The sequence below is a fragment of the Rattus norvegicus genome, chromosome 2 (genome assembly GCF_036323735.1).
Source record: "Rattus norvegicus strain BN/NHsdMcwi chromosome 2, GRCr8, whole genome shotgun sequence".
Lineage (NCBI taxonomy): Eukaryota > Metazoa > Chordata > Mammalia > Rodentia > Muridae > Rattus > Rattus norvegicus.
This window is the reverse complement of record NC_086020.1, coordinates 113912762-113928410: the sequence shown is the minus strand read 5'-3', so window position 1 is coordinate 113928410 and position 15649 is coordinate 113912762. Positions and strand designations below refer to the sequence as shown.

Genomic DNA, 15649 nt, shown 5'->3' with positions numbered 1-15649 from the left:
AATTAGCCAGGTCATCCTGGCACAGCAGCCAGCCGAGGGTATGGGTATGGCCAACATGGTTGAAGCATCAAATAGATTCACTCTTCAGAAGGTGGACATCATACAGAGCCCATGTGCTATAGAAGGACTTAAAAGGTCATTCTGTGGGCATGGAGGTATAGTGAGAAGATGGAGGTTGAGTGAGGGAAGGGTCAAGAAAAACTAAAGAGCACCAAAGTACCACCAAAGCGATAACATGTACAAAGAATAGGAACAGCCAGCATCTATTGGATGGATACTTTGGTGCCTTGTATGTATTTGTTGTCTCACTTGATCCTTTACAGCATCCACATAGAGATATGCTAGTGCTATTTCTAGTCCACAGCTGAGGAGAGGAAGACGGTGCCTCCACCACAGACACCACCCAGCTCCTACATTGTGGAACTGGGTTCTCAACCTAGGAAGTTTAGCTTCTGAGATTCTTCTCTTGGCTATTCTGCTACTGTTTATAGTTTTTTTAATAATTTATTTTTATTTTATGTACATTGGTAATCTGACTACATGTATGTCTATGTGAGGATGTTGAATCCCCTGGAACAGAAGTTACAAACAGTTGAAAGCTGCCATGTGGGTGCTGGGAATTGAACCCAGATCTTCTGGTAGAGTAACCAGTGCTCTTAACCATCTCTCCAGCCCTCCCTGTTTATAGCTTAATATCCATCTCTTTTCAAGGGGGGATTTTAAATGATTTATAATAAAATCACAAATATGTATATTACACTTAAAATGAAAGAGAATAGGATCATAGAAAAACAATGATGCTCTTAATGCACATGTGGGGCCGGGCATCATTTGGTTTGACTAATCCCAGCCTGAGCTGTCTGAGAAATATAGCACTGTTGGGCTACAGAGCTCCTCCTCCTCCTCCTCCCTCTCCTTCTTCTCCTCTTCCCCCTTCCCTCCCTCCCCCTCCTCTTCCTCATCCTCCTCTTCTTCCTCTTCCCCCTCCTCCTCCCCCTTCCTCCTCCTAGGAACTGGAAGAAGTACATACAAGGTCCTCTGGAGAGAGCCTGACTTTCTTTCATTAGGTTTATTGTTTACTCTCTGACGTCATGACATAACAGGAATAATGTATTAGTCTAGAGCTGTTGTAAAAAAGGACCCCACAATTCATGGTTTAAAATAACAGAACTTTATTTTGTCACTGTCCTGGAAATCCAATGTCCATAATCAAGATGACAGAGGCCTCTGATTGAGACCCAGTTCTAGGATTCTCCCCCACTTCTGGTAGCTACAGATAAACTCTGGGGCTGCTTACATTGCTGGTATATCATTCCAGTCTTGGCCTCTCTGTTTCTATCAAAAAGTCCTCCTTTCTCTCATGAGAATACCAGGTATTGGACTAAGGGACCACACCAAGCCCAACAGTCTTACCTTAAGACCTTCACTTATATTTACAAAGACTCTTGTTTGCACATACGTTCTCATCCCCCAGATAACAGAGATTAGGACATGGACATGTTATTTGAGGTGTTTATTCTACTATATATGCTTTAAGGCATTCAATAGCAATTCTGCAGAAATAATTAGAATTTTTAGATAATCATTTATCATAGCGATAAAACCATCTCTTACGGTAATAAAGCCAAGGGTAAGCTTTTGATTGCAATTTAGCCCACTTGAAATAGAAAGCGGCCTCTAATTGGACCACCAAGGGTTTATTTGTCCTCTGGAAAGAGTCTCCAAATAGAACACCATGTGACTTACATCATTTTGGTGGTGAGAATTGCACCATAGAATTCCAGCATAGGTGGAATGCTGGAATATGAGTATGAGGAAGAGTTTGCTATTCAACTTTGATTTCTGTTGTTACAGTAAACTCCACAACCCAAACAACCTGCGGAGGAAAGGGTTTGTTCTAGCTGATAGCTTACTGTCATCCATCCATCATCCAGGGACTCTGAGGCAGGGATACAGAGGCGGGATTTAAATAAAGCAGAGGCCCACTGCCCACAGCGTACTAGGCCCATCTCTGTCAATTAGCAATCAATAAAATGCTCCACTAACGAGTCCACAGGCCAATCTGATGGAGCAGGTCTTCAATCGAGAGTTCCCCTTCCCAGGTGTCTCTATTTGTTTCAGGTTGACAAAAACTAGTCAGCATAGGGGCCAAGATCTACTGGTGAATGACTGCTTGATCTAGCGAAGAAGGTCACAGCTAGGGCACACATAAAACTTATCAGTGAGCATTGTTTCAAGATACAAATGGCCCAGTTGTATCCAAGGCAAATGATGCTGACGTTCTGTTGTACCTAAAAGAATTTTATGTTATATTTTTATTTGTGTGTGTGTGTGTGTGTGTGTGTGTGTGTGTAGTGTACGTAGTGTGTGTATGTTTGTGTGTGTAGTGTGTGTATATGTGTGTGTGCGTGTGTGTGTGTGTGTGCGTGCGCGCGTGCGCACGCGTGCGTGTGTATGACAGGTACCTGAAGAAGCAAGATAGGGCATTAGTCCCCTGGTTGTTAGGTGCCCAGTGTGGGTGATGGGAACTGAACTCTGGTTCTCCAGAAGAGCAGTAAGTCTCCAGCCCACTCTCTAGCCTTTACTGTCTCTACTCTTAAACTGGGTTTGTAATGGGAGTCTAGAGACAAGGTGGTTAGGACAACCCATCCCAGGTGACTTCTGGTTTTCTGTTAGTCTAGTGGTGTGAGAAAGTCCAAGTGGGTGTGGCTTTGATATTCTACTTAGGTTTGTTTCACTAGCTCTTTTCCAAAAAGAAGAAATATTTACCTAGGGCGGTGGTGGCACATGCCAGCACTGGGGAGGCAGAGGCAGAGGCAGAGGCAGAGAGAGGCAGAGGCAGAGGCAGAGAGAGGCAGAGGCAGAGGCAGAGGCAGAGGCAGAGGCAGAGGCAGAGGCAGAGGCAGAGGCAGAGGCAGAGGCAGAGGCAGAGGCAGAGGCAGAGGCAGAGGCAGAGGCAGAGGCAGAGGCAGAGGCAGAGGCAGAGGTGCAGAGAGGCAGAGAGAGGCAGAGAGAGGTAGAGAGAGACAGACAGAGGCAGAGTTTATGACCAGTTTGGTCTACAGAGTGAGTTCAGGGCTGCACAGTGAAACTCTGTTTAAGAGAGAGAGAGAGAGAGAGAGAGAGAGAGAGAGAGAGAGAGAGAGAGAGAAGACATATTGACTTTTGAGCTTTAATGTCTTTATTCCTAAGACAGTAAAGAGATTTAACTCATTGTGTTGTTATAAAGATTAGGTGAAACCTCATTTTTAAAACACTTAACACAGCTGGTAGATATAAAAAGAACTGTAGTAAAGGTGTCACAATGTGTCCTAGAAAGCAAGGAGTCCTCGGGACTTCCTGTGAACTCTCTAACAGTTTCTTTGATAAAAGAAACAGAGGCAAATGAGCAGCCATCCCCACCCCACCCATGAACAATGCCCTGACCATCTGAACTTCTCTCTTTGTGACAAGTTATTGATTTTGCATTGTTCTTCACCAATCATCATTCTCCAGGGCAAAAGCCATTTAAAGAGTCTCTGTGTTGTGCTGGAAGAATAGCCGTTGGGAAGGGGTTTTGGGGCAGGGTGGAGGGGTGGTGGTGGTGGTGGTGGTGGTGGTGGTGGTGGTGGTGGTGGTGGTGGTAGTGGTGGTTCTGGTTCAAGGCCAGGTGCTGTCCACTGAACAAGATTGTCTTCTCCACTGACTCATCTCTGACCTCAGAGCAAATTAGCTGATCCCTTTGTGTGCTAGAGCTTTTCCAGGTTGAAGGCAGCAAGTAGCTCATTTCAAACATTTCATAAGAATGTTTCAGAAACAACAAACCCAGTTTTTTTTTTTTTTATTAACTTGAGTATTTTTTATATACATTTCGAGTGTTATTCCCTTTCCCGGTTTCCGGGCAAACATCCCCCCCTCCCCTTCTTTATGGGCATTCCCTTCCCCATCCTCCCCCTCTTGCCCCCCTCCCCCCAACAGTCTAGTTCACTGGGGGTTCAGTCTTAGCAGGACCCAGGGCTTCCCCTTCCACTGGTGCTCTTACTAGGATATTTATTGCTACCTATGAGGTCAGAGTCCAGGGTCAGTCCATGTTTAGTCTTTAGGTAGTGGCTTAGTCCCTGGAAGCTCTGGTTGCTTGGCATTGTTGTACCTATGGGGTCTCGAGCCCCTTCAAGCTCTTCCAGTTCTTTCTCTAATTCCTTCAACGGGGGTCCTATTCTCAATTCAGTGGTTTGCTGCTGGCATACGCCTCTGTGTTTGCTGTATTCTGGCTGTGTCTCTCGGGAGAGATCTACATCCAGCTCCTGTCCGCCTGCACTTCTTTGCTTCATCCATCTTGTCTAATTGGATGGCTGTATATGCATGGGCCACATGTGGGGCAGGCTCTGAATGGGTGCTCCTTCAGTCTCTGTTTTAATCTTTGCCTCTCTATTCCCTGCCAAGGGTATTCTTGTTCCCCTTTTAAAGAAGGAGTGAAGCATTCACATTTTGATCATCCGTCTTGAGTTTCATTTGTTCTAGGCATCTAGGGTAATTGAAGCATTTGGGCTAATAGCCACTTATCAATGAGTGCATACCATGTGTGTTTTTCTGTGATTGGGTTACCTCACTCAGGATGATATTTTCCAGTTCCCTCCATTTGCCTACAAATTTCATAAAGTCATTGTTTTTGATAGCTGAGTAATATTCCATTGTGTAGATGTACCACATTTTCTGTATCTATTCCTCTGTTGAAGGGCATCTGGGTTCTTTCCAGCTTCTGGCTATTATAAATAAGGCTGCGATGAACATAGTGGAGCACGTGTCTTTTTTATATGTTGGGGCATCTTTTGGGTATATGCCCAAGAGAGGTATAGCTGGATCCTCAGGCAGTTCAATGTCCAATTTTCTGAGGAACCTCCAGACTGATTTCCAGAATGGTTGTACCAGTCTGCAATCCCACCAACAATGGAGGAGTGTTCCTCTTTCTCCACATCCTCGCCAGCATCTGCTGTCACCTGAGTTTTTGATCTTAGCCATTCTCACTGGTGTGAGGTGAAATCTCAAGGTTGTTTTGATTTGCATTTCCCTTATGACTAAAGATGTTGAACATTTCTTTAGGTGTTTCTCAGCCATTCGGCATTCCTCAGCTGTGAATTCTAACAAACCCAGCTTTAAGTCAGGCCCTTGTCACATGAGATTCATTATAAAAACTTCAGTCTCCGCTTGTATGTGTGTGTGTGGGGGGGTTAGTTTTTCAAAATCTACTTAATTTAGGATTCTTAAATACTTCAACCTCCCTTCTGAACCACCAATCAGAGGTAGGGGAAAAAGAAGGTTAATAGGGAAAGAGAGTTGTGGACTTAATTAGAAGTAGTTCCTTGGGGCAATTCTACTCTTCATTGTCAGAATACCAGCAGTCCAATTCAAGAGGAATCAGTAGCACTGGCACGATCCAGAAGAACCAGCAAGACGCCATCGAATGTGTACGAATCAGAATTAATCGGGTTACCATGAGAAGTTCTTTGGTGCATTTCTCTCTGTGAAGCCAAGACCAGCAAAGATCAGCAAAGACCAGCCAAGGCCAGCAAAGCATTGCACAGCGCAGTGATACAAGAACTTCCTCTCACTGTTTGTGGGGTTCAATGTATATTTTTTTTAAACATCACATGCCCTCTCAAGTCTCTGTTTTCTGTAAAATATAGCTTTCCTTCTCAGAAGGCAGCTTCCAGAAAAACATATAACACAACTGAGTTGTTAAAGAAGCCAGAAATTTCCACTCTGTGTGTGTATGTGTGTGTGTGTGTGTGTGTGTGTGTGTGTGTGTGTGTGTGTGTGTGTATTTCACCTTTGTATCAAGCCCAGGGATTTGGTGACCTATCATTGACCTATACCCCCGGAACCTCTTCTAATATATGATCTAACCAAAACCTGGCATGCAGACTTCCAGGATCTGGTTCCAACTTACCTTCCAGACTTCAGAAGATGGAAAGATCTCTATTGCTCATGGATTGGTAGGATTAACATAGTAAAAATGGCCGTCTCACCAAAAGCTATCTATGGATTCAATGCAGTCCCCATCAAAGTTCCAACACAATTCTTTACCTTGAAAGAACAATTCTCAACTTTATATATATAAAAAAATCCAAACAGCAGGGGGCAGCTGTACAATGAAAGAACTCTGAAGATATCACCATCCCTAATCTCAAGCTGCACTACAGAACTAAAGAATGAAAACCACATGGTATTGGCATAAAAGCAGACAGATTGATCAATGGAATTGAGTCAAAGATGCAGACATAATCTAGACACCCATGGACACCTGACTTTTGATTGACAATAAATAGGACGTCATGAAACTGAAAATTTTCTGTAAGGCAAAATACACCATCAATAGAACAAAATGGCTGCCTACAGAATGGTAAAAGATTTTCACCAACTTCAAATCTGACAGAGGACACATATTGAAAATACACAAAGATCTCAAGAAACACCAACAAACCAAATAATCCAATTTAAAAATGTGGTACAGAGCTTAACAGAGAATTTTTGAGAGAAGAAGATCAAATAGCTGAGAAAGACTTAAAGAAATGTTCAACATTTTTAGTCATCAGGGAAATGCAAGTCAAAATGACTTGAAGAGTCCATCTTGTATCTCTCAGAATGACTAAAATCAAAAACACGAGTGACAGCTGATGCTGGTGAGGATGTAGAGCATGGGGAACACTCCTCCATTTCTGGTGGGAGTGCAAACTTGTACAGCCACTTTGGAAACTAATATGGCAGTTTCCCAGAAATGTGGGAATTGATCCACTTAAAGACCCAGCTATTGCACTCTTGGCATACTCTCAAAGGGCATTCCATTCTACCACAAGGACACTTACTCCACTGTATTTGTACTGGCTGGCTTTGTGTGTCAAGTTGACATAAGCAGGAATTATTACAGAGGAAGGACCTCCATAAGATCCAGCTGTAAGGCAGTTTCTCAATTAGTGATCAATGGTAGGAGGGCCCAGCCCACTGTTAGTGGTGCCATCCCTAACTGGTAGTCCCTGCCTCTAGGTTCCCTATTTGAGTTCCTGTCCTGACTCCTTTGGTGATGAACAGCAATGCAGAAGTCTAAGTTGAATAAACCCTTTCCTCCCCAACTTGCTTCATGGTCATGATGTTTTGTGCAGGAATATAAACTCTAAGACAAATTGTTACTTCTGTCTTGGGGTCTTATTGCTGTGAAGACACCATGACCAAGGCAAGTCTTATAAGGACACCATTTAATTGGGGCTGGCTTACAGGTTAAAGATTCAGTCCATTATCATCAAGGTAGAGCAGCATCCAGGCAGGCATGGTGCAGGAGGAGCTGAGAGTTTTACATCTTCATCTGAAGGCTGCTAGGAGAATTCTGGCTTCCAGGCAGCTAGGATGAGGGTCTTAAAGCCCACACTCACAGTGACACACCTACTCCTACAAGGCTTCATCCACTCCAACAAGGCTGCACCTTCTAATAGTGCCACTCCCTGGGACAAGCATAAACAAACTATAACAGTGTTCATATCAGCTTTATTTATAAAAGCCAGAAACTGGAAACAACTATATGCCTCTTTATTAGGGTTTTATTGCTGTGAAAAGACACTATGACCATAGCAATTCTTATAATGGAAAACATTTAATTGGGGCTGGCTTTCAGTTTTAGAACTTTAGTCCATTATCATCATGGCAGCATGCAGGTAGACATGGTACTAGAGAAGGAGCTGAGATTTCTACATCTTGATTGGCAGGCATCAGAGGGAGACAGCTATGCTAGGCCTATTCTGAGCATATGAGATCTCAAAGCTTGCCCCTACTGTGATGCACTTCCTCCGAAAAGGCCGCACCCACTCAAACAAGGCCACACCTCCTAATAGTACCACTTTGTATAGGCCAAACATTCTATGAGTCTAAGGGGGCCTCGTCTACTCAAACCACCACAAAAATCCTTCAACCAAAGAATGAATAATAAAAATGCGATAAATTTACACAATGAAGTATTACTTAGTTGTTTTAAAAAAGGTAAATCATGAAGTTTGCAAGCAAATCGATGGAGTTAGAAAAATTCTTCCTGAATGAGGTAACCCAGACCCAAAAAAACAAAGATGATGTGTACTCACTTATAGGTGGATATTAGCTCTAAAATAAAGAATCGTCATGGTAAAATTACAAACCCAGAGAGGCAAAACAACAAGGATGACTCAGGGGAGGACACATGGATCACCCTGGGAAGGGGAAATAGAATAAATTTCACAGATGGTAGAATTGGTGAGGGAATAGGAACAGAAAAGATCGTGTGGTGGTAGAGAGAGAAAGTGATGGAGAGATGACTGGAATTGGGGGCATTTGGGAGGTGAGGTAGAAACATGCGATGGAACCTCCCAAGAATCTTTGAGGGTGGCCCTAGCTAAGACTCCTATTAATGGAAGATATGGAGCTGGAAGCAGCCATCTCCTATAATCAGGCAAGATTTCTAGAGGAGCAATTGGGAGACCAACACAGCCACAAAACCTCCAACCTGCGATTTGTCCTGCCTGCAAGAAGTGTGGGGGTAAAGGTGGTGAAGAACTTGTGGGAGTGGCCAATCAATGACTGGTCCAACTTGAGACCCATGCTGTGAGAGAGACACTGCCTAGAGGGCCAGGGACCAGAGGCTGGGTAGCTCAGAGACCTTGGATAGAACCAAACACAGACTGCAGGGGTGGGGGGAGGGGGAGAGGGGGGAATGATTCCTAATGATATTCTGCTATGCTCGTAGACTGGAGCCTAACCCAATTGTCATCAGAGATGGTTCATCCAGAAATTGATGGGAGGGATGCAGAGACCCACAGTCAAATATTAGGCAGAACTTGGGGAACCCCAAAGAAGAGGGGAGGAAGGATTGTAGGAGTCAGAAGGGTCACGGACACGATAAGAACATGGCTCACAGAATCAACTAAGTGGGCTTGTAGGGGCTCACAGAGACTAAAGCAACCATCAGGGAGCTGTATGGGTCTGCACCAGGTTCTATGCATATAAGTTATGCTTGTATACTTTGGTGTTTGGTGGGTGGGGCTCCTAACAGTGGGGGCAGGGGCTGTCTCTGACTCTTTTGCCTGCTTTCGGGTCCCCTTTTGTCCTACTGGATTGTCCCATCCAGTCTTGATATTGAGGGTACTTGTTTATTCTTATTGTAGGTTGTTATGCCGTGTTTGGCTGATGTCCCTGGGAGGCCTATTCCAGGCCTGAAGAGAAATGGGGGAGGAGTGGATCTGGGGGAGAAAGAAGGTGGGAAGAGGAACTGGGAGGACAGGAGGGAAGATAAACTGCTGTGAGGATATAATATATGAGAGAAGAATAAACAAGCAAATAAATAAAACAAAGGAAAAACCCCAATACTGGAAACAGCACACAGAAATAATTAAGGAACCACTCACCTAGGTTGCCGCTCAGGGAATCTCTTGGAGCTAGGTCTGTTTGTCAGGCAGTCAGTCAGTCAGTCAGTCAGTCAGTCAGTCAGTCAGTCAGTCAGCAAGCTGGACTAGGGCAGTGGAGCCAAGGCAGCTAGAACTGTCAAGCATCTATTCCTCCTCAGTGTCAGAGCCTCTCTCTGCCATCTCCCCACAAAATCTCTCCTGGGTTTCCTTGGCTCACTTCATGCAGAGCAGCTCAATGTCCTAAGTTTTTCAAGAACATCTGAGAACCTGTACTCAGCCTTTGGCAGCCATATGACGTCACACCTTCCATTCTCTATTAGCAAGGCAGTGAGAGGCCCTGCTCATGTTCACGTGGGGGGAAGGTGGACTCCACCTCCTGGTGGAGAAGTGGCAAGGCCCTGGAAGAGCATCTGAGGTTGGAAATGATGTTGTAACTGTTTTGGGAAGTGTAAGGTTTTTTTTAAAGACGGCGAACTGTAATTCGCATATTTTTTCTCTCTTCAAGATGTACAGTGTAGTATTCATGCTAGGAAACCTCAAGTGGTGAGAGCAGAGCAGTGTCAGGTACAAACTTCAGTTGTGAAGCCACAGTCAGAACCTTGGTTCACTTAGGTTCATTTTTCCAACCAGTGTCTTCGAGTATCTGACACAGTCTCATGCCATTACCAGATATTATTAACAGTGTATCAGGGACAGAGCATTAGACCCCTCCTCTCATGTGGCTTCCAACTCCATGGAGAACTTTCTGTTTTTATGCATCCGGCTCTGTTTGAGGCACCTTGCGTTTGCAATCTTCTTTAACCCTCAGAGTGATTCTGTGTAGAAACCTTTCCATCCCTGCCATGCTCTGGCACACACAGCTCAAGGTCACATAGGCTGCAGGAGGCGGAGCCTTTGGGATGCACCTTATCTGGCCTCAACTCTTTGCTATCTGAATGGTGCAGCCTCTTGAGTAGAAACGGGGCTTTCAGGTCTCTTTTTTCCGGTTTCTTGCACAGATGTGGACCCGGAAGTACAGGTGAGAGACGGCTTGCTCAAGGTCAATAGCCGTTTATGATCAAGAATGGTCTGGGGATCTTATTTTTCAGAACATCACCGTTTTTCCTGCGTTCTTAGTGTCTTTGGACAGAAAATGAGTATAAACATGGGAGCTTAGACGCCTCCTTATGTTCCCTCTGCACCTTCAGTGCCAAATATCTTGTTGGGACATTTATTTTAAAAGGCATTCACTCTCAGATGTTTGCACATGGTCTCTTGCTTGAGAACACTTTTTGGGAGTTGGAAAACTGTAAGACCAAGAGTTAACCTGTAAGTCTCACCTGCCCAAGGATGCTGGGAGTTGTAGTTCTTGAGAAATAACAAAGCCACATGGGAAAATACAGCGGGTGTGTGGTTTTGTCCTTAAAAGCAAGGTGGTTCTGACCAAAGCCTACTTTTGGCTCCAAACAGTGGAACCGTTTTTGCCTCTTGTGTGTTTCAGGATTAACATTTGGAAGCCTGCATTGAGGTAAAAAGATCATTCCACCCCAAATTTTAGAGTTAAGCTCTTCAATCTGACTCCTGGACCACCCGCCCCCTTCCTTCTCTGTACCCCCACCCCACCTCCACCCCATGCCCCGTGCCCACTTCAGTGAAAGCCGTGCTTGGAAACGGATATAACACGTATGTTTTAAGGAGGCCCCCGTTGGTGAGTTATCGTGACATTTTTCTATTTGGTTTCGGGATTCTGGTTATGGGGAACCCTGACTGGGAACCGGGAGGACCTGCCAAGGTTTATGCACCCTACTCAGGGTAAAGGGAGATGCCCCATGGTCCACTAGTCAATTCTGGTTAATCTTGGAGTTCAGCCAGAGTCACCAGTTTTCTTTTGTTCTTCTTCTGACTGTTTTCTCATGAGAGCACTTACTAGAGATACCAGGCAATAAGCTCTAGAGGCCAATGTGCCCCAGTGAATTAGAGAGACCAAGCATACGGGTATTTATCCGTGGGGTTCCAATACCTGGGTGTCACATCAGAACTGAGAAACCATAGGGGCATTCAATGACCCTGGGGCCAAGCTCAGGGTTTCACCAGGCCCAGAGTAGATTAGGGAGTTGAGGAAATTCAGAGATGTCCAGCCTGTGATGGGTTCCTACCATCTAGGTTATAAGGGGAAGCTACTAAGAAAGTGGCCTCTGATTTTCTCTTGGTCAGACTGGTGGACCTCTGGAGCAGAAGACTTAGTTGTTGAATGTCTCCTGTTTTCTGTTGCCGTTTGGTGCTGTGTCTTGTCTCGTGCATGTACCTATTGTTCAGTATTCTGACTCGGGGTGACTGGATATACCAACGATAGGATACACTGCTCCAAAGGTTACTCCTGAAACTGCGGAGCTGTGGGAACATGGGATATGGTTGGTCTGTTCACAGACGGGTCTGGTGGCTTCGTTTCTTCAATGGCTCTATGATGCAGGTACTATACCCCTCTAGGCATTGGATTCAGCAGCGGCTATCTCGACCTGCTTTTTGCCCTTTGAAATTACAGCATTGGAGGAGGTAAGGAAAGTTTTCTCTGTCGGTTTTGAATATGAATGCAGCCTCTGAATGTTTTTGTTGTTGTTGTTGTTTTTCTGATTGGTCTTGAATGGGTGAATTTACTGTGCTGTTTCTTCTGTCCCCCAGCCAATCAGACTAGGAATTTATTTCTGGGTTTTCTGGTCAACTGCATCTAACATAATAGAGATCCAAATGTTTTGAGTATAGATACAATAATACTAAATTTGTTCTATATTACTTTATTGAAACCTTTATTGAAAGGTTGACTCTGGAATTGGGTTATGGCTTTAAAGGAATTTTTTTATACAAACCATTCAGGATTATAATCTGACTGTTCTCAAAGAAATATTACAAAAAGGGAACCTGAGAAAAAAATAAATGACTACTGCCTCGTCCATTCCAGGATCCTTCCAGTCATCTCTGGAAGTCAACTCTGATATCAGCCATCACAGAGTCTTTGACGCTTTTACTTCTGCTAATTACTGTTGGCTCTTGCATCAAATAAATGATAATTCTTATCTAGGTACCATTAAGCCGATGGTTATTAGATATCAATATAAACAAGTATCAAACATAGAATCAAGGATTTGACCCAGGATACAACTCAAGGGGCAAGTATAAAACCTGCAAGCCCCACCTGCCCAAGAATCAGGTAACTTTGTGGAATGCTGGGAGTTGTAGTTCTTTGGGGGAATAACAAAGCCACATGGGAAAATATAGTGGTCATATGGTTTTGTCCTTAGAAGCCCCTACATCATGTGTCTTTTGGATACTCTCTGAGAAACCAGGGGTGGTCCTGATCAAAGTTCATCCTGGTCAGTATTTAATTAAAGCTTGCTTCAAACTTGACTCAAAGTTGTAGAACTATTTTTTCTCTTTTGAATCTCAGGATTAACAGAACCTTCAGGAGATAGAGATAATCTGGAAGAGGGTAGGGTATAGGAGAGTGGGCCTTATGGGGCTATTTCCCACTAGTTCCTGAATCTTCTACCTTTCTTGGTCTCCAGATATAACCAGCCACTTCATACTGCTACTTCTGTGAGCTGTTCCTGCTACTATTTCCTGCCTACCACAATGGAGCTCAGCCATAAACCACAGTCCAGTATAAATGCTTGCTTCCTAAGGTATTTATTTCTACTACATCTTTTCTCCACACCAACAAGAAATGACTGCAGATGGCTTCCACAGCTGCCATGCTGTATTCTCTTTTTTGGTGTTCCTGCTCTGGCTTCTGTGAGTAAGAAAATGCCCTCCACAACCCTACATGACACTTCCATATTGGAAGGTACATATTCTGCCTCAGCTTCTCTGTAGGACAAATGGTCCCTGGGTTTCTGTGACCATTGTCACCTTTGTCAGATGTGTCTTTCCTCAGCTATCAGTGAACTCAGTTCCCATATGACAATGTCCCTGAAGGTGAGTAGAGAGCCTGCAGACACTCCTGTTCCTTCTGTAATAGCCTTCTCTCTGCATGAGAGGCCACAAAGGGAGCCTCCTGACTCTGTTCTGTGAGACTCTGCATCTCCACTTGAACACTACAGTCATCAGTGATCCATCCACTGCAAGGAAAAATAGACAAAGGGGCCAGGGTGGTACAAATGTCTCATCACGGAGAACAGGAGATTAGAGATGTAGATTTTCTAGAACCATTCCAATTTCATGCAGTGCAATTATTTTTAATAAATTAAATAATTAGATATGATTTAATTTATATACCCCTGTAGAACATTTTAATGTAAATAAACGCATGAATCAAAATAATAAGACCAAGAACAAAACACCTTTCTTAGGATCTAGAATACTAATTTGGACTTGTGAAAATCATTCACCCTATTTGTGGAGCACCCTAACTGGAAAGGCATTAAAGAGGGAGATGGCTGGGATCGGTGAAAGAGTTAGTGAGGGCTGGGATCAACAATTCCCCTCACTGAACAGGGGTGACTATACGTGAGTTGTACACTATTTGTACACTATGCAGAGAGTCTCTAAAAGTACTGTGGATATTACTGATTTATACTTTATACCGCTTTCTCTGGTATAATCTGTATATAATATCACATTAATAACATATGAAACATCATGTCTTGAAGAAAAGGTACCTGTTCTAACATGCACAAGGGTGTCTTAGCAAGCAGCGGTGGCCTGGATCGAACATGTAGTCTTATGCATGTCCTTGGCGGGGGTAAAGAAGACAATATGCCCGGAGACATCGTGGAGAAAGTAGGGCAGCTGATTGGTTGACCCGACAAGGATACAAATCAATACACTCTTTCAGTGGTTTGTAAACTTAGCCACTGTTTAAATGAGAAATGTCCTTCTTAGGCTCACATATTTGAACACTTGGTTCTTGTTGGTGGTACAGTGTAGGGAAATGTATGGAACATTTGGGGGGTAGAGTCTGGCTGGAGGAAGTATGGCTCTAAAGGTGGGCTTTGAGAGTCTATAGCTTTGTTGCACTTCCTTTGTTCTTTTGATGTGATTGTTCAACTTCTTGCTCCAGCTGTCATGCGTGCCTGCTACTACATCTACCCCTAACCATTGCTGAACCCCTCTTTTGAACTGTAAGCCAAAATACACTCTCCCATAAGTCAGTGTTTTATCACGTCAACAGAAAAGTAACTAATACAGCCTTGCATTCCAGTCTTTGGGGGAAGGGCCCTGGATCCCATTCCCAGAGATTCTCTTATACCAGGATACAGCCTGGGCACTGGAGACTTGAAGGCTCTGTGTGATTCTGAATCCTAACCATAACTGAGGAGCACTGTGTTAGGGCTTGGAGACAGGTAAGTGGGTAAACTCCTTCCTCACAAGCGTAAGGACTGGCATTTGGCCCTCCAGAAATCTTGTAAAAATTGGGGTATAGTGCTTGGAACTCCAGAGCTAGGTAGAGACAGGATGGTCCCTGTCTTGAGACTTTTTGGTCAGTCAATCTTGCATATGTGGTAAGCTTCAGGCCAACAAAAGAACTTGTCTCAAAAACCAAGATGGTTGATGACTGAGGAACAACAGCCAAGGTTGTTTTCTGACCTCCACAAACATGCCCACACATGTGCACTTACACATACAGAGAGGGGGGAAGGGAGGAATGGAGAAAGGGAGGGAGGAAGGGAGGAAAGATGGGAGAGAAAAGAGAAAGAAAAAGATATGATTTTATCCATTGTTGGATGGCTGACAGATGGAGAGATGCCAAGCAGATGGGTGGTGGATGAATGTGAGGTGTAAATAAATGTGTAAATGAGTGGAGAAGGGATTGGTCACATAAGCTGGGGCTCAGCATGGTTCTCATGATCTGCACAACATCAGATAAATTCTCTCATTGCATACAATTCTTTGGGCTTCATTCTGTAGCCACACTAAGCATTGGTGTGTTATCAGAGAGACTTGCAACTCAGGGTTTTTTAATTCCCATCCTCCTTGACCAGAATGTGTTTCCTCTCCTATTTGTACAATGAGCTCCAACTCAAAACTTAGAGGTCTACTTAAGGACCTTTGCAGAAGACTCTGTAGACCTCAACTCAGAGTTTGCCCTCCATGTTTCTATGGCCTCTTGTCTTTCCCCCTCAGAGAACCAATCAATTAAAATTGCAAAGTGGACTCAGATAAGGAACAAAGGAAAACCTCAGTGGTTCATTTCTCCTGGACACACACTGTGTGCCATTTCAGCATTTGAGGATAAACGCTGTGACCAAGACCTCTGCAGTGAGCCTTGGTGGCTTAGC

At 44.0% G+C, this 15649-nt stretch overlaps 1 long non-coding RNA gene across 1 annotated transcript in view; it reads left to right on the top strand.

Annotated features, from left to right (window-relative positions):
* The window catches only part of LOC134485893 (uncharacterized), a 55980-nt gene that overhangs the window by 24056 nt on the left and 16275 nt on the right, over nucleotides 1–15649 (top strand). The window contains exons 3-4 of the long non-coding RNA XR_010064208.1: nucleotides 10879–11930; nucleotides 12454–13054. This is a non-coding gene — a long non-coding RNA (uncharacterized LOC134485893). The remainder of the gene's footprint in view (nucleotides 1–10878; nucleotides 11931–12453; nucleotides 13055–15649) is intronic.